Source organism: Haplochromis burtoni, unplaced genomic scaffold, assembly GCF_018398535.1.
Source record: "Haplochromis burtoni strain Fernald_Lab_line unplaced genomic scaffold, NCSU_Asbu1 Contig_269, whole genome shotgun sequence".
In the NCBI taxonomy this organism is placed as follows: Eukaryota; Metazoa; Chordata; class Actinopteri; order Cichliformes; family Cichlidae; genus Haplochromis; species Haplochromis burtoni.
In genome coordinates, this window is record NW_024582630.1 from 542,681 (window position 1) to 558,566 (window position 15,886).

Here is a 15,886-nt window from a genome sequence, read left to right on the forward strand (position 1 = left end):
ATAATAATAATAATAATAATAATAATAATAATAATAATAATAATAATAATAATAATAATAATAATAATAATAATAATAATAAAATAACTTGGGGAAAAACACAACAGAACAAATAAGATCACTCAAATGATAAAAATCGTAAAAACATTTATTTATTCAGCTTTAACTAATAATAGAATAAAATAAAACGAAAACATTTCCGTTATTTGTCTATTATAGAAATATTTTATATGAAAATAGAAAGTAGTATGTCTGGTAGTACAACTGGTTAACTAAGGTTATTTCATACTACTGCGTTAACTAAGTGTTCCAGGTCTTACCCTGGGCCTGACAAACCAATGCGCATTCTGGTTTCTCACTTAAGAGTCGATCTAATGTTACAAACTACAAAATCAAATTTTAAGACTCGATGTTTTTATTATTGAAAGTATTGGTACCGAAACGGTTTGTTTTATTCTTGTTGTTTTGGTTCCACTTCAGCAGAATTTAATTGAACACAGTTATATATCTGCCAATAGCAGCTATTTGTCACATTTTTTCAGTAAAGTGCTACGCTTTCAATAATGACTTAGACATATCCGTGTCTACATATCTGTAGACATATTTGTAATTGCTAAATAAAAAAAATAAAAACAAATCTGGCTACATAGTGCCCATTAAATATTGGCGCCTTACCTCAAATTAATATAGTAATATTACGGTAAATAAAACCTTTCTGTAACATAAACTAACATAAAACTTCCCCATTAATTTTTTTCTTTAGAAAAGTTTTGGCTGTATTACAAATTTAAAAAATATATAAAAGTAATAGTTTTAGCATCATTATTACACACAGTGTTGGATTACTAATTAACTTTAGGACTTGTTTTGTTGTAGCTAAGCTGAACTGCTGTACACTACTGGACAGTTTAATGTATAAAAATATAAAATGCTTTACATAATAAAAATATGGTTTAGTGGCTTGTAAATGAAATCAAATTTTACCGCTAATAATGATAATGCGCTGCAGTATCCAGGAGCTATTTTTAGTTGCACCAATGTGAACTGATTTTTTTCAGCTTCTAGTGCATCAGTGGTGGTAATTGACAGTAAAATGAGCCATTTCAACACACACACACACACACACACACACACACACACACACACACACACACACACACACACACACTTGTGTCACAGTTTTTTTTTTTAAATTTGGCCCATATATTTGCTTACTGATTTGTTTACAGCACACAGTTAGCTGCAGCTGCTCTGACTCTGGCTGAGCAAACACACCAGTCATCAGTGTGTTTGCAGCACACCCTGCATGTGTTAATATGTTTGATTTTTCAACTCTGATTTGTAGAGTCTCTCTGAGTTATTTTTTTTCTGCCAAAGTCTGAGTTGGAGAACTTTCAAACCTAAATAACAACGATACGTCTGCATGACTTGATTTAATGCTTTAACCTCTCACAGCAGTTACAATAAGGTATAATTGGTTTTACAGCTCTACTAAGGACACTGGCCAAACACGAACTGAAGATTAAACATCTTTTGTGTGCCCTAAAGATATACTCAGACATGCTGACACTCTGTGGGAGTAAATCCACACTCGAGGCAGTGGTGAATCATTACCAACAACTTTATGAGTATCGACATTTGGAATCTGCACTCTGAAGAGAAACAAGTCTGCTTCATCATGAACAAAAGGGTTTTTAAAGTATCACTAGAACCTCAAGAAAACTATACCTTCATTTGTCCTCTTTGTTTTGTTGTCTTTTACTGAGTTCTAGAAAAGCAGCTCAAATATGAGGCATTTATTTCACCTGTCCCTTTACTTCATATCTCTCCATCCTGTGGGCATGCAGTGCATCGCAGGAGTGTGCAAAGTGATGTTTGTGTCACATTAACAGGGTTTTGCACTACAAGTAAGCTGACAGTGTGACACAAAGCTGCAGCTTCCTCTAAAGCTGCTCATTTTATACAAGTTTCAGATTTTGGGAGCTGGTCTTAAACGTGTCTAAGCTAGTCTCTGTGGGAATAAAACAAAACATGAGTTCATCTGTCACTCTGATATAAAGAAATCTATGAAAGAGCATGGGATAATTAGAGCCCCCACCCCCAACATTTTTATAACCCCAGTAGATAAATTGCTGTGCAGTAGATGTAGATGTGCCCTATTGTGGAAATGCTTTCACCCTTTTGTTTAATTGCTGTATAAAGTTTAGAGAGAGAGAGAAGGAGAAATTTATGCTCTCCCTTCTAGAAAAAATACATGTTGCTAAAGGCGACACACAATATATGAAAACATTTTCTATGAGATCATTCATGGCTGTGCCATTATCAGTTTGGGGAGTACTTCTTGGCGTGCTCTCTGTTTCTGTCACAACACCCACATGTTGTTGTAGAGGCTGCTGTCCATGCTGGGCTGCTGCTTCCACTCATACAGCTCTTACTATTGGTCATCAAAGAGCAACACTCCTCCCATTAGCAGACCGCTCAGGCTGCAGCGCCGAGCACTGACAGGCCCAGACAGGCCACATGAACATTTAAGCTTATAGGTCTACTCAGGTACTCAGGAGTGCAGCTATAAGCTCGCTGTGTACAGTTACTGTGCCTGCTACTCCTACTACAGTGTAGTAGTGATGCAGTGAATAAAATTACCACTGCTGCTATTGCTGCACTGTTGCTACTGCTCAAGCTTGTATAACAGCTGCCCCAGGGTCCTGGGGCAAAGATGCGCCCCCCCCCCCGATTTCTCTGGCTCTCTCAAATAATGACTCAGACTTTGTGTCTGCAACAGTAGAAGTGACTCAAGCACCCATCCTTCATTAAGGGATCTCTGCCCAAATTGAGTCTTGTGTTACAAAGCAGGATTGACTGGGGTGGGGTGGGGGGGGGGGGGGGGGGGCATAAACCTCAAAGTTTATCAGAAAATCAGATTTCATGAGTCAGGAAATTTATCACAGCTGTATGCATTTTTTTAAACACAGAGCCTACAGAGGAAAAAGGACTCACTTGCATTTGAAACTATTCTTTTATATTCCAGTTGATGGCTTTATTATTCAAATCTGAGAAGTATGGGTTAGAGAGTTGTGTCAGTCTTGTCTAGAACAGATTACACGATGCGCTAAGTTAGTTTAAAGGTAAAGGTAAGGTAAATGAAGTTTAAATAAACTTTATTTTGTTCAAATTGCCCATGTTTACACATCAAAATGGTGCAAAAGAGATGCACAAGTTGTCAGCTTTCCTGAGTGCAGGGGTGCCGAATTCATTTTCCAAAGGGCCACACTGAGAAATAAGAATCATATCAAATGGTTTACTGACATGTTTTCATTTAGTCAAAATTGGATGTTTCATATAGTTTGATCCACATGACGCCTTCTACCAGTCATTTAGCTTTTATAGTATTCAGGAAAATCACATATTTTTATTATAGTTCTATGAGTAGACTTACCTGCAGCTAGAGGGAGGGTGTGATACACAGTGATGTCTAAGCAAAGTCGCAATTTTGTTCTTGCACATATTTCTACAAGTCTTACAGATCCAGAAATGTAATGATAGGTTTACTCCGATATTTGGAAATAACAACTTTCTTCCTGGTAGGGCGGATGCAGGTTTTAAATTTTGGTTCGATCAAGGTATAAGAAAAGTGTCTGATATATTTAGGAATAATACTCTTATGTCTTTCGAACAACTTAGAAGTACTTTTTCTATTCCTGTCAAACATTTTTTTAAATTTCTTCAATTAAGAAATTTTATCTTAACCACACAAGGTAACAGCTTAGAAATCCCCACCTACTCCTCTCTAGAGAACACAGTTATAAAGCATCTAAATGGGAGAGGCCAAGCTTCTGCATTGTACAAATTATTTATGGAAAATTCCAAAGAATCAACACAGTCTATTTTAGAGGCTTGGAGGAATGATTTGCAAATGAGCATATCTGATGATGAGTGGTATAAATCATGCTCCTTGGCCCAGAGTCAGACAATTAATGTGCAATCTCGGCTACTTCAATATAAATGGTTAACAAGACAACATATTACTCCGTCAAAAATGCATCATTTTAACTCAAACATCCCAGACACCTGTATTAAGTGTGGAGTGGACAGGGTCACTTTATTTCACTGTATATGGGAGTGTCCACATGTGAAAATCTTTTGGGAAAAGGTAATAAATCTGTTGAGTCAAATTATTGGTGATGTGATTCCACTTCATCCTAAAATATGTATTTTAAATATATACCCGAATAATTTTGTACCTGCTGCAAACAATAGAGCTCTGTTAACGATTGGACTTTTGAAAGCATAGCGCTGTATTGCTATGTGTTGGAAAAATCAAAAAATATGTGGACTATCTCAATGGCTTAATGGACTGACATCTATACTATCTATGGAGAAAATAACTTATACATTAAGGAATAAACTGGACAAGTTTTGGGCGATATGGTCTAAATACTACAACTTTCTGGAGAGCTGCAACGTATACACTGTGGACTTAACAGCCTGAAACTCTAACTTGATTTGTATATCTGTCCTTCCCTTTTGTTATGGTTTGCTTTGTTTTTGTTTCTATTATTATGTTGTTTCTGTTTCTGTTGTTGTTGTGGTTTTGTTTTTATTTATTTATTTTATTTTACTTTTACTTTATTATTTTTCATTTATTATTTTATTTATTTAATTTTAATATATATATATATTTTTATTTTTTTATTTATTTTTTATTTTGCTCGCGGTGCATTGTGTAAAACCGGTTAAAACCAATAAATAAATGTTAAAAAAAAAAAAAAAAAGAAATGCAATGAGCTTAATGACCTCTGATTGTGTAGTTTACTTGTACAAAACTGGAACAAAAAAATTCAGCCAGTGCATCATCCATTTCTTAAGTAGGTTTCTGTAGATGGTCACATTTAATGTGTGAAATCCTTTAAAATTGAAATGGAAAATCATTTTTTAAAAGCACAATGTAAGTTGTTGTTGTTTTTTAACAGATCTTTTTAATGTATTTACTTTTTAATGTGCAGCATCTTCAAATGAGTGCATATTACTTTCAGATGAGTTTATTTTTTTGTGAGAATCATGGCGTTACTTTCAGTGAGAGCATGAAAATACTTGCTCACTAATAAGAATATAATGACATATCACAACACGCTGACAGCCCAGAAACATCCTTCTAATTCATGTTGTAGTGGTTCCTTCACCTGTGGACTCTTCATGGTGCAGATGTAAAGTTGCAGTACGTCAGCGGCTAGCTGTAGAAGAAGAGCAAATATAAACATAATTTTCTTCTTTATTTCCCTTTTTGTTGGTGAGATCTTTTCAAATGCACAGCTTCTTTACAATTTGTCACTAAATGGGTCAGTTAGCTGTAACGCCAAGTCTATCATGTTTTTTGATGCTTGACTTTTGAGATCTCTATGTGGTGTCAAAAATGACACCAATTAAAACTCATATATGCAAATTTATTTAATTTTTTGAAGAAAATCTCCAGTTTGAAAAAAAATTGCATTTTTGGCAATTATTTCATGGTTCGGGGTTAATGTGCAATTGTTCTATAAATAAAAAGGTAAATAAAATAAAAACATTAATGTGCCACATAGATGTATGAATAAAGACAGAAAAAGGAGGACAGAAGAAGATGATGAGTAATTATTTTAAAGTTAAGGAAGGCTTAGCAAGTGGCATTTTAAATCCTACTGTCATATAAATCATTTTAAAGTTTTTAAACCTTTTTTTTTACCTATACATGACGTGTTCCTGAACAATGTTTTTGTAAAATATCCTGCAAAAAAAACAGTAAAACCCAAAAACATATTCTTATTCAAACTTTGCTTGTAAAGTCAGTCTGTTGCTCAGTCAGTCTGTTGACCTCATCTCTGTAGTCTGACTCAAGGGGGGATGAGTCGGACTACAGAGATGAGGTCAACAGACTGACTGAGTGGTGTTCAGTTAACAACCTCCAACTGAACACCACGAAAACTAAAGAACTTATCTTGGACTTCAGGAAGGGCAGAGCAGACCCGGCCCCACTTTACATTCACGGGAGCTGTGTGGAGAGGGTACGCTCCATGAGGTTTCTGGGCGTGCAGATCTCTGATGACCTCTCCTGGACTGCAAATACCACGGCGGTGGTTAAAAAGGCCCAGCAGCGTCTCCACTTTCTGAGAATGCTCAGGAGGAACAACCTGGAGGAGAGGCTGCTGGTTCCATTTTACAGAGCCACCATAGAGAGCATCCTAACGTACGGCATAGCAACATGGTATGCAGGGTGCTCAGCTGCGGACAGGAAAGTACTGCAGAGGGTCATCAACACAGCCCAGAAGATCACTGGCTGCTCTCTGCCCAGCCTGGAGGTCACTGCAAACTCTCGGTACCTCAGCAGAGCTGGCAATATCATCAAGGACCACTCTAACCCCAGCAACCAACTGTTTGAACTATTACCGTCAGGCCGATGGTACGGTCACATAAAACCAGGACAAACAGATTCAGTGATAGCTTCTTTCCCAGAGCTATCACCGTAGTAAATAAGCACAAAAACAATTGAACCTATTCCATACCGTCACTGTCATTATATTAATGCTGCTATCCTGTATATATTGTACATACTATTGTTTGAGTACTTACGATTGTTTTTTTGTACTTTTTATATTTTACATTTATATTTATTATTGAAACTTGCACCAAGGGAGTGGCACGCCAATTTCGTTGTACTCTGTACAATGACAATAAAGGCTATTCTATTCTATTCTATTCTATTCTATTCTATTCTATTCTATTCTATTCTATTCTATTCTAAATAGATGATATCAATTTCCATTTAAGATGATGACACTCATTAGATTCACTCAGTATTTTACTTTTTTATACTTTATACTTTGCTTTATACTGTCAAGAAGTTGCAGCAAGTGAAACATCGGCCCATATTTTGTTTAATTCAGTTGGCTCAACCAACAAAGAGCTGTTAATATTGCAGTACCAGGACAGGTCAGCTGATCACAATCTTACAAATCAAATTATTATGTGACTTATTTCTAAATAATTCTTTTGCTACACCCACTTTACACCAGTCCAGTCCTCTGCCATGAAAGTGGCTACTCATAAAAAATAAACTTGCATCTGAAGTAGTTGCTTGTCTGTCTTGCATTCAGTCATTTTCTCAAACCTGTACCTATGACTTATCTTTACTGATGTGTGGATTAAAGTCTGCTAGCCTGTTTAATCTGTCTCTGTGCTGATGACAGGCAGTCCAAAACTTAATTAAATCATAAAATTCATGAAGTTGGATTGATTGTCTATAGACCTCCAAGACAGGATTCTATCAAGGCACAGATCTGGGGAAGGGTATAGAACAATTTCACTGAAAGTCCCAACGAGCAAAGTGGGATCCATCCAGGCCAGACAGAAGCCACTCCTCAGTAAAAGGCACATTACATCCTGCATATAATTTCCAAAAGGCATCTGAAGGATTATGAAAAAAAATTCTCTGGTCTGATGAAATAAAGATTGAACTCTTTTGCCTGAATGCCAAGCACCATGTTTGGAGGAAAACCACTGCTTATCAACTGGCCAATACCATCCCTACAGTGAAGCATGGTGGTGGCAGCATCATGCTGTGGGAATGTTTTTCAGCAGCAGGAACTGGGAAACCACTCAGGGCTCGGGTAAAGAGGACTGGACAGACATCCTCAGTGATAACTTCCCCAGAGTGCCAGGCCCAGCCAGAACCCAAACTTGAAGCTGATTGAATATCTCTGGAGGCATGTGAAAATACTCCTCATCCAATCTGAGGGAGCCTGAGAGGTTCTGCAAAGAGGAATGAGAGAATCTGCCCCAAAATAGGTCTTCAAAGGAGCTTCAACAAAGTACGAGCAAAGGATGTGAAAACCTACATGAGATATTTTTGTTTTTTATTTTTAATAAATTTACAAGAATTTCCAGCAAATGTTTTTCCCTTTGTCATTATGGAATACTCTGTGTAGCCCTTTGAGGTGAAAAATGAATTGAATCCATTTCAGCATAAGCGTGTAGCATGACAAAATGAAACCAGTGAAGCACTGTGAATACAGCCTGATTCTGACACGTTACACTGAAGTCTAATCATAAGACTGCAGATAATTTATTGTTTGATGGAAGAGTTGTGAGGTAAGTAGCATCCATCCAGGGTCGCAGGAGACTGAAACCTGTCTCAGCACCTACCTCCTGGAATTTTGCCAATCCGTCGCACAAGGAAAGTGCTGGTTTTGCAGGATAACTTTCCTGGTTCAAGTTTTGGCTCTGCTTTTTTTGGCTCATATTTTTTGGCACTACGGCTGCATCACTGGATTGGCTCTATAAAAGCTCAGAGGGCTGCACTTTTTCACACTAGGCTGTGACATTTCACAGCAAAATTAGTTCATGTTAGTGTGATGAAAATGATCAGTTCACTCGTAGGGGTGAAGTAATTCTGCACTAATCTTTCATGTCAAGTTCAAATTGGGCAAACTTAAACACATGAATTTAAACTGTAGAACAACAGTAAGTTATCTTGACAGCACTGACCTATGAGGTAAAGCTGGAGAGTTCAGAATGGGGAAAGAGGTTATTAGCTTTTTTGCAGTATTTACTTTTATTTTCTATATGTGAAAAACAGTTTACAGAAAGCGCTGAGACAGAAGTCCCGTACAAAAGATAACAATCTACAAGAGCTTTTTCCATTTTGGAGTTCTTTTTCATTAAAGGTCCACACTGTAGGGCTAAAGTTAACCAACGTTCAAGAGAAAAACAAGCAAGAAAAAAATTACATAGATTACATAGAGAATGTACTGAAAACGTATGATGTTGCAGCAAAACTATGCTTTTATTAAAACATATTTTTAACTGCTGAATAGCACAAGAGACTCCTGTGTGCTCATCTTGCAGCCTGTGGGAGTTCATCTTTAAAATGAGCTATCCACCAATTGAAAAGATGACACCTACAAGCTCTAGTGAATAAGTGCTCTTGGGAGACTGCACAGTGTCTTCTCAGTCTGTCAGTTCATGTAATGCTTACTGACGTCAGTGTAATAGATTTTGCAATGTGGATGTTTGCAAATGTCTTTTTAACTGGTTTCCCGTGTCCTGGGGTGGGAGATGGGATGAAGGCCAGCCAAGAGAACGGCTTTGGCTCGTCCATCAGCCCGAGATATCTAAATATTTATGCTGTGATCCACATTTATCCATTCACTGGTGCAGCTTTCTGGGTCTAAAACGTTATGTTTCTGGGAAGATACACGAGTATACGGTGTTTATCCAATGCAACCCACTGAGATTTATCCTAAACTGTCAGGGTTTACAATAACACACATAAATTGTGGTGTGTGTGTGTGTGTGTGTGTGTGTGTGTGTGTGTGTGTGTGTGTGTGTGTGTGTGTGTCACTAAAAATCATTAGAATCATTAATTCCAGTTCTGCACCAGCTGGGAAAATCAGGACAGGAAAAGAGAATGAAGTAATACGTCAACATCAGCTGATGTCCAGGTGTTGCTGATAAAACTCAACCTGATGTCTTTAAAATTTTTAATTACAAGTACATGATGATGCTTAAATGCTGCACAGTAGTTTACATTTGTACAAAGTGCGTGCAAAATCAAAAAAGATAAGCCAGTGGGGAGATTAAGTGTTAAAATTAAGTAATCCCAGTCAAGGCACTTTTAACATACAAAACCTTTCAGCATGCTGTTGGTTTTTGGTTGTTTTGTGTGTTTGTTTGTTTTTTAATAATTTGAATTTAAATGCACGTTTAAAGTCTTGGCAAATAAATGCATTCTTTGCACTTACATTTTTTTGCGCTACCTCCTGAGTTACAGCCACTCTGCATAATTGCATTTTCAACCTAAAATCCCAGTGGAAATAATTACAATGAGCCTACATCATCACACTGTTCAATGATGACACGTGCCATTCTCATCATGGTTAAGCCATCAAAATCTGCAGATCTCATACTAAGCGGGTCTCGTACGTTGTCCCTCCACCTCTTGCTGCTCCATGGAAGGAGACACGGTGCAGGTTCACACAGCTGAAGTGTGTTTTATTAAAAAGAAAAGGAAAATCAAATCCAGTCCTTGATTGGTAAATCAAGAGGTAGAGCAATAAGCTGAGGGTGCTATTACAGCTGGTCAGAGGAGAAAAAAAAGCCTCAGCTGTTAAAACTAAACAAAACTGTCATGTTCATGTTTGCAAAACGTAAAAATATTATTTCAATTTACTTAAAAGGTTTCTGTTTTCATTTGAATCTACACTGTAAACACCAAAGGCTTCTGAACATCTGTTGTTTGTGTTGAATCCGTTTCGTTTTATTATGTCTGGGAAGCTGCAGTTACTTTGTTCATTCATATTGTTTATACTGGTAAACTATCGGTATAGTCTACCAGTCTTACACTCCTCATCGCTGTAATTTCTATCATCATCACTGAGGTTGTAATATTTGCTGCTGAGATCCACACAAAACAGTACATAAAAGAAGTAAAGAAAGAAAGAAATGGAGAAGTTATTTTATCGCATACACACAGGTCACACTTCAGGGTTTCTTTAAAGCTGTGAAAAATCATTCAGTTTGGCTTGACTTTCATTTTGTTTGACGACAGGTTGACAACACAACATGCAATCATAATTGTAAGTCTGGAACACACAGCATAATTGTATTAACGAGCCACTTCATTAAGTACACCTGTTCAACTGCACGTTAATGCAAATGTCAGTAACGTGCGCTAATCCAATGCGGATATATAAGACACCCTGCTGACATTCCAGTGTGCATCTAGTGGCTGCTTTGAGTCAACAGGACGGCAACAGTAACTCAAATAACAGCTTGTTGCAACCAAGCTATGCAGAAGAGCATCTTTGAATGCACAACACATCCAGCCTTAAAGCAGCAGAAGACCACACTCTGCATATGCCATACCTGTCAGCCAACAGCAGGAAACTGAACCTACTGTTCACACAGGTTTACTAAAACTGGACAGCAGAATATTGGCCTGGTCTGATGAGCCTCGATTTCTGCTGCGACAGTCATATGGCATAATTAACATGAAAGCATTGATCCATTCTGGATCCAGCAGTTCAGGCTGGTGTGGGTAATGTAATGATGTGGGGTTTTATTTTTGCACACTTTCAGCCAATTGAGCATTGTTTAAACACAACAGCCTACCTAAGTATAGATCAAGTTGCCCCTATCTGGTGTGTACCCATCTTCTGATGGCTGCTTTCAGCAGGATAATGCACCATTATCTCAAACTGGTTCATTGAACGCAACAATGAGTTCACTGTACTCATAAGGCCTCCACAGTCACCAGATCTCAATCATGGATGTGCAACTAATAAATCTGCACCAAAATTCCTGACGAGTGTTTCTGAAGCTTTGTTGAATCTGTGCCACAAAGTATCAAGTTCTGAAACCAAAAAGGAGGTCCAACTCAGTGCTAGCAAGGTGTACCTAATAAAGTGGTTGGTGATTGGATTGTGTGTTTTCTTGAACTAACAGAAGTCATGCAAACACACAACCCAGACTGTGAAATCAATCTTGTGTAACAGATCTTCTTTGTTTTAATATTTGCGTGTAGCATGATCCAGGCAGGAGGGGGAAGTTGCAATAATGATGAAAAAGAAGTGGGCACTTATACAGCGCTTTCTCCAAATCTGCGTTACAAAGTGCTTCACAGGAACAGCACTATATTAGAAACCAAGGCTAATGAGAAAGAAAAGAAAAAAAATGTTCACTTATCTTTTAAAAATGGACCAAATATGCTAAATTGCCAGTTTTCAGAGTGGATGTTGCATATGAAGGCAAAGATATCTGTGAACTTATATTTATCATCCTCAGTGGGTTTAAGGGAGTGTTCTTCTGCACACTTCCAGGTGTAAAACAGGTGCAGAGCAGCCCCCACACTGCCAAAAGAATTATGATTAATAATACTGTTTATATCAATTGCTACAGTTGTGTGAAGTGTGCCATTGTCTCTGTTTGTATGACCTGCAGGCGGAGCGTCACCGATGGAGAGATTAGAAGCTCATCCCACATTTACACATCACTGTCACATCGTTTATCAAGCGAGAGAAAGAGTGTGTTGTTGGACCAAATCTCTCCTCCGTCTGTCCTTTTTCACCCAAATACACTCACACATGGGTGACTGGTTGAGGGATTTGCAGAATGTGAGCTGGGTTTAAGCCACCTCGTTTGTCTTTTCATCTACGCACACGCCTGATGTTGACCTTGGCTCTGACCAGACCTGCTGTCGTGTGCCCGGAGTGACCTCACTTGCCAAGACCTTCCTGTCCAACTTAACAGATCCCCTTACATCTCACGGCAATGATGCCGAAAAAGAACAATGGAGGGAGAAAAGGGATGGTAGGGGGTAAAGCGAGATGAGAGACATGAAGAGACAACATTTTAGCTTGTAGGCCACAGGGAATGACAACAAACATGGGGGCTGGAGTGAAACGGGATCTGCGCAGGGAAGGTGGAGGAGCTGCTTTCTGTCAGTCAGCTTAATCTGGACCACCTCCTGTAGTAAAAAGGTTCATTACTCAAAGTGAAGAGGACGTCCTATGTGTGTTTCATGTATTCCAGAATGATGATTTATGCCATTTCTTTGTTGGCCCTTCATTATTTCTTATTAACAAAATTTCCTGCAAGCCAAAGATCATGAAGATGGTTTCAGAATGTTCATTTTACTTATTTTTAAGCATTCACAACAAACATTAGCAGAAAACAGGTAAATAAAAGATGCAGACCACATTTTCCATCGATTTTGATCAAATTTATGTGCACAATAACAAATTAAGTTGGGTTTTTTCTGTTTTATTGCAAATGTACATCCAGCATACTAACAATATATTGCCACACCTCCTTTGTAGAAGTTGTGCTATAGAAATGATGAGTTGAGATGAGAAACCCTTTATGTATCCCTTATTTGCTCAATGTGAAGTTTTGTTTTCATGAATCACTTCCACTATCATGCTACTCCCCACACTCCTCTCTCCCAAACATCACTTAGTGTAGTTTAATATCCAGATTCTCACAGCTCTGATATCTCTCACAATCCCATTTCAAATGATGTTCAGTCAAATAAAAGTGATTCTGAAAACATCAAATGTTCTCTCACTCTTACTTAAACATTTTTAATCTTATAATTGAGAAGCTAACAGGTCCAAATTAGCATCCAGACTCCTACCATAGAGCCATCTGATGGAAAACGTGAACAGCCCAGTTGGACAGACCTCTGTGCTCCAAAATATGTAGATTCTGTTCAGATTTAATGATACAATTACAGATGAGCAATATCATGTGACCTAATGAACCCATCTTAACAACTTCATATAAATGGTAAATGGCCTGTATTTGTATAGCGCTTTACTAGTCCCTAAGGACCCCAAAGCGCTTTAACCATTCAGTCATCCACCCATTCACACACACATTCACACACATATTCACACACACATTCACACACTGGTGATGGCAAGCTACATATAGTAGTTTGTTACGTAAGGTTTCATTTTCCATGGGCTGAAGGACTGCTGGCTTCTCTGCTTAGACTCCTGCCCCCATGCCCTGAACCCAGATAAACCACACTAAACAAATGGATGGATGAATGGATGGATGATGTTCCCACAATCTGTTCCACTATTGCATTACTTCTCAAACTTGGAACATGTTTTTTTTTCATTCACCAAACCTCTCCAGTGGTTTAGCGTCATACAAATATTTTTTTTTTTATCTTTTTAAAACTTTGAATGGGTAATCCATGCTTTTATTACATCCCAGCTGGACTATTGCAACTCCTTATATGTTGGAGTTAACCAGACCTGCCTTGCAAGACTGGAGTTGGTCGAAAATGCTGCAGCTTCTGAAAAGATGTGAACATATTTCCCCCATGCTTGCCCGTCTTCACTGGCTCCCTGTTCACTTCAGGGATTGATTTAAAAAGGTTATTGTTGACTTACAAAGCCCTGAATGGACAGGCTCCCGGGTATTTAGCCTTATGCGCCCTCTAGATCTCTTAGATCAAATTATCTTTTGCTTTTAGCCATACCAAGGTCGAAGCTGGTTCACAGAGGCGATCGAGCGTTTGGGGTCGTAGTGCCTAAACTGTGGGATAATCTACCCTCACATCAGACAGGCTCCTACTGTCAATCTTTTTAAATCTTATCTTAAAACACCTTTTTTTCCTCACTGGCTTTTAATACAGTAGGAGAGTTATTTGGTATTTGATGTTTGTTACTAATATTATAAGTTACTTTACTAGTTATTTTGTATTTTTGTACAGCACTTTGGGCAACTTTGCTGTTGTAATTAAATGTGTTATATAAATAAATAATAAATAATAAATGATAAATGATACAACTTTGATTTCAAAGAGGCTGGGACACTGTTAAAAGCATATAGTGCAGTGATTTGACAGACATTTAAACCCTGTGTATAACTAAAAATAGCACAGAGACAACAGATCATATGATAAACACAGAGGAGACCATTGCTTTGAAAGTGCTGTGTCTTCCTTGATGCTATCAGTTGATCAAAAACACGGAGATTCTTTTATCAGTTCGCAGGTCTTTACTACAGAGCCACACTGTTGGATTATGTGCAGAATGCATTTGCCGTTATTTTCCTGTAATAAACAAGAGCTTCTGTGGTGAAGATGTCTTCTGGCTGCCAGCTTGTGTATTTGAGGTGATGACACCATCACACATTACCTATGCCATGCTTATTAACCCACAACTCAAAACAACTTTTACATTTTAAGCTTGTATGTTCAAGAATTCCCACAAATAACATTTCTGTTAAACCAGTCCAAATATGTGCACCTCGTGCCTCCATCTATAAAACACCTAAGCAGCTGAAATGCAAGATTTACTTTCCATGGATTTCGCTTAGCTTTGTGTCCTGATGTCAAGGCAGATGGTCCCACTCCTCTTTAACCCATGGAGACTTGACAATGAAGATTTCCAGAAGAAAAATGAATAAGAATTCTGATTTTGATTTGTGAGACCACAGAAAAGATTTCCACTTTACCACAGTCCATCATAGACGGGCTCTGACGAGCCAAAGCAGCCTCTGGATCTTGTCCATATATGGTTTTTCTTCACATGGTTGCAGGGCCTTAACTTGGCGCACCAAAATGTCAAGCAGCTAAAAATCCTGCATCGAGCAAGACTTGGAAAACAGTTTGCTTTTGAATCTCCAGCTTTTTCTCAAAGAACTCAGAAACCAGCCTAATGAATTTCACATTGTTAAAGCACATTTCAGGGAGTTTTGTGGTTTTTGTTTTTCCGTATTATCAACATGAATGTTTTTACATTGTAAGCAAAAGGAGAAAAAAAAAACATACCTCATGTTATAACACAGACTTATGATTACTGAGAGAGATAACAGTGTGTGGAGGTGGAAGAGCCAGTAGGATCACACCTCGAATTACTGAACTTCTGGTACCATTCCCTCGTGAGCATGAGTTGAACAGTATTGTACTGCAGAAAGTAGTGTGTTGCTACAAAAGTTGCTTTGCTGGATCCAGGGTTGGTGACTTGTACAGAGTGAGAGGGCCCCCTGAACCAAAACAGCTACCAGAGCATTCTGCAGCACCATGCAATACCCTCTAGTATGTGCCTAGTTGTTCAGGGGTTCATCCTACAGCAAGATAATGACCCAAAATGTAGCCCAAGCTGTCCCAGATCTACTTCAGGAAAAAAAGAACAAGATGGGACGCTTGAAACCATGAAGTGGCCAGCACAGTCCTCAGACCTAAACCCCGTCGAGCTAGTTTAGGATGAACTGGACAAAAGAGTGAAAGCAAAGCAACCTACAGGCGCCGCATGCTTATGGGAACTTCTGCAACAGATATGGGAAGAACTTTATGAACATTTCATTTCTATTGTCGAAAGAATGCCACGGGTGTGTT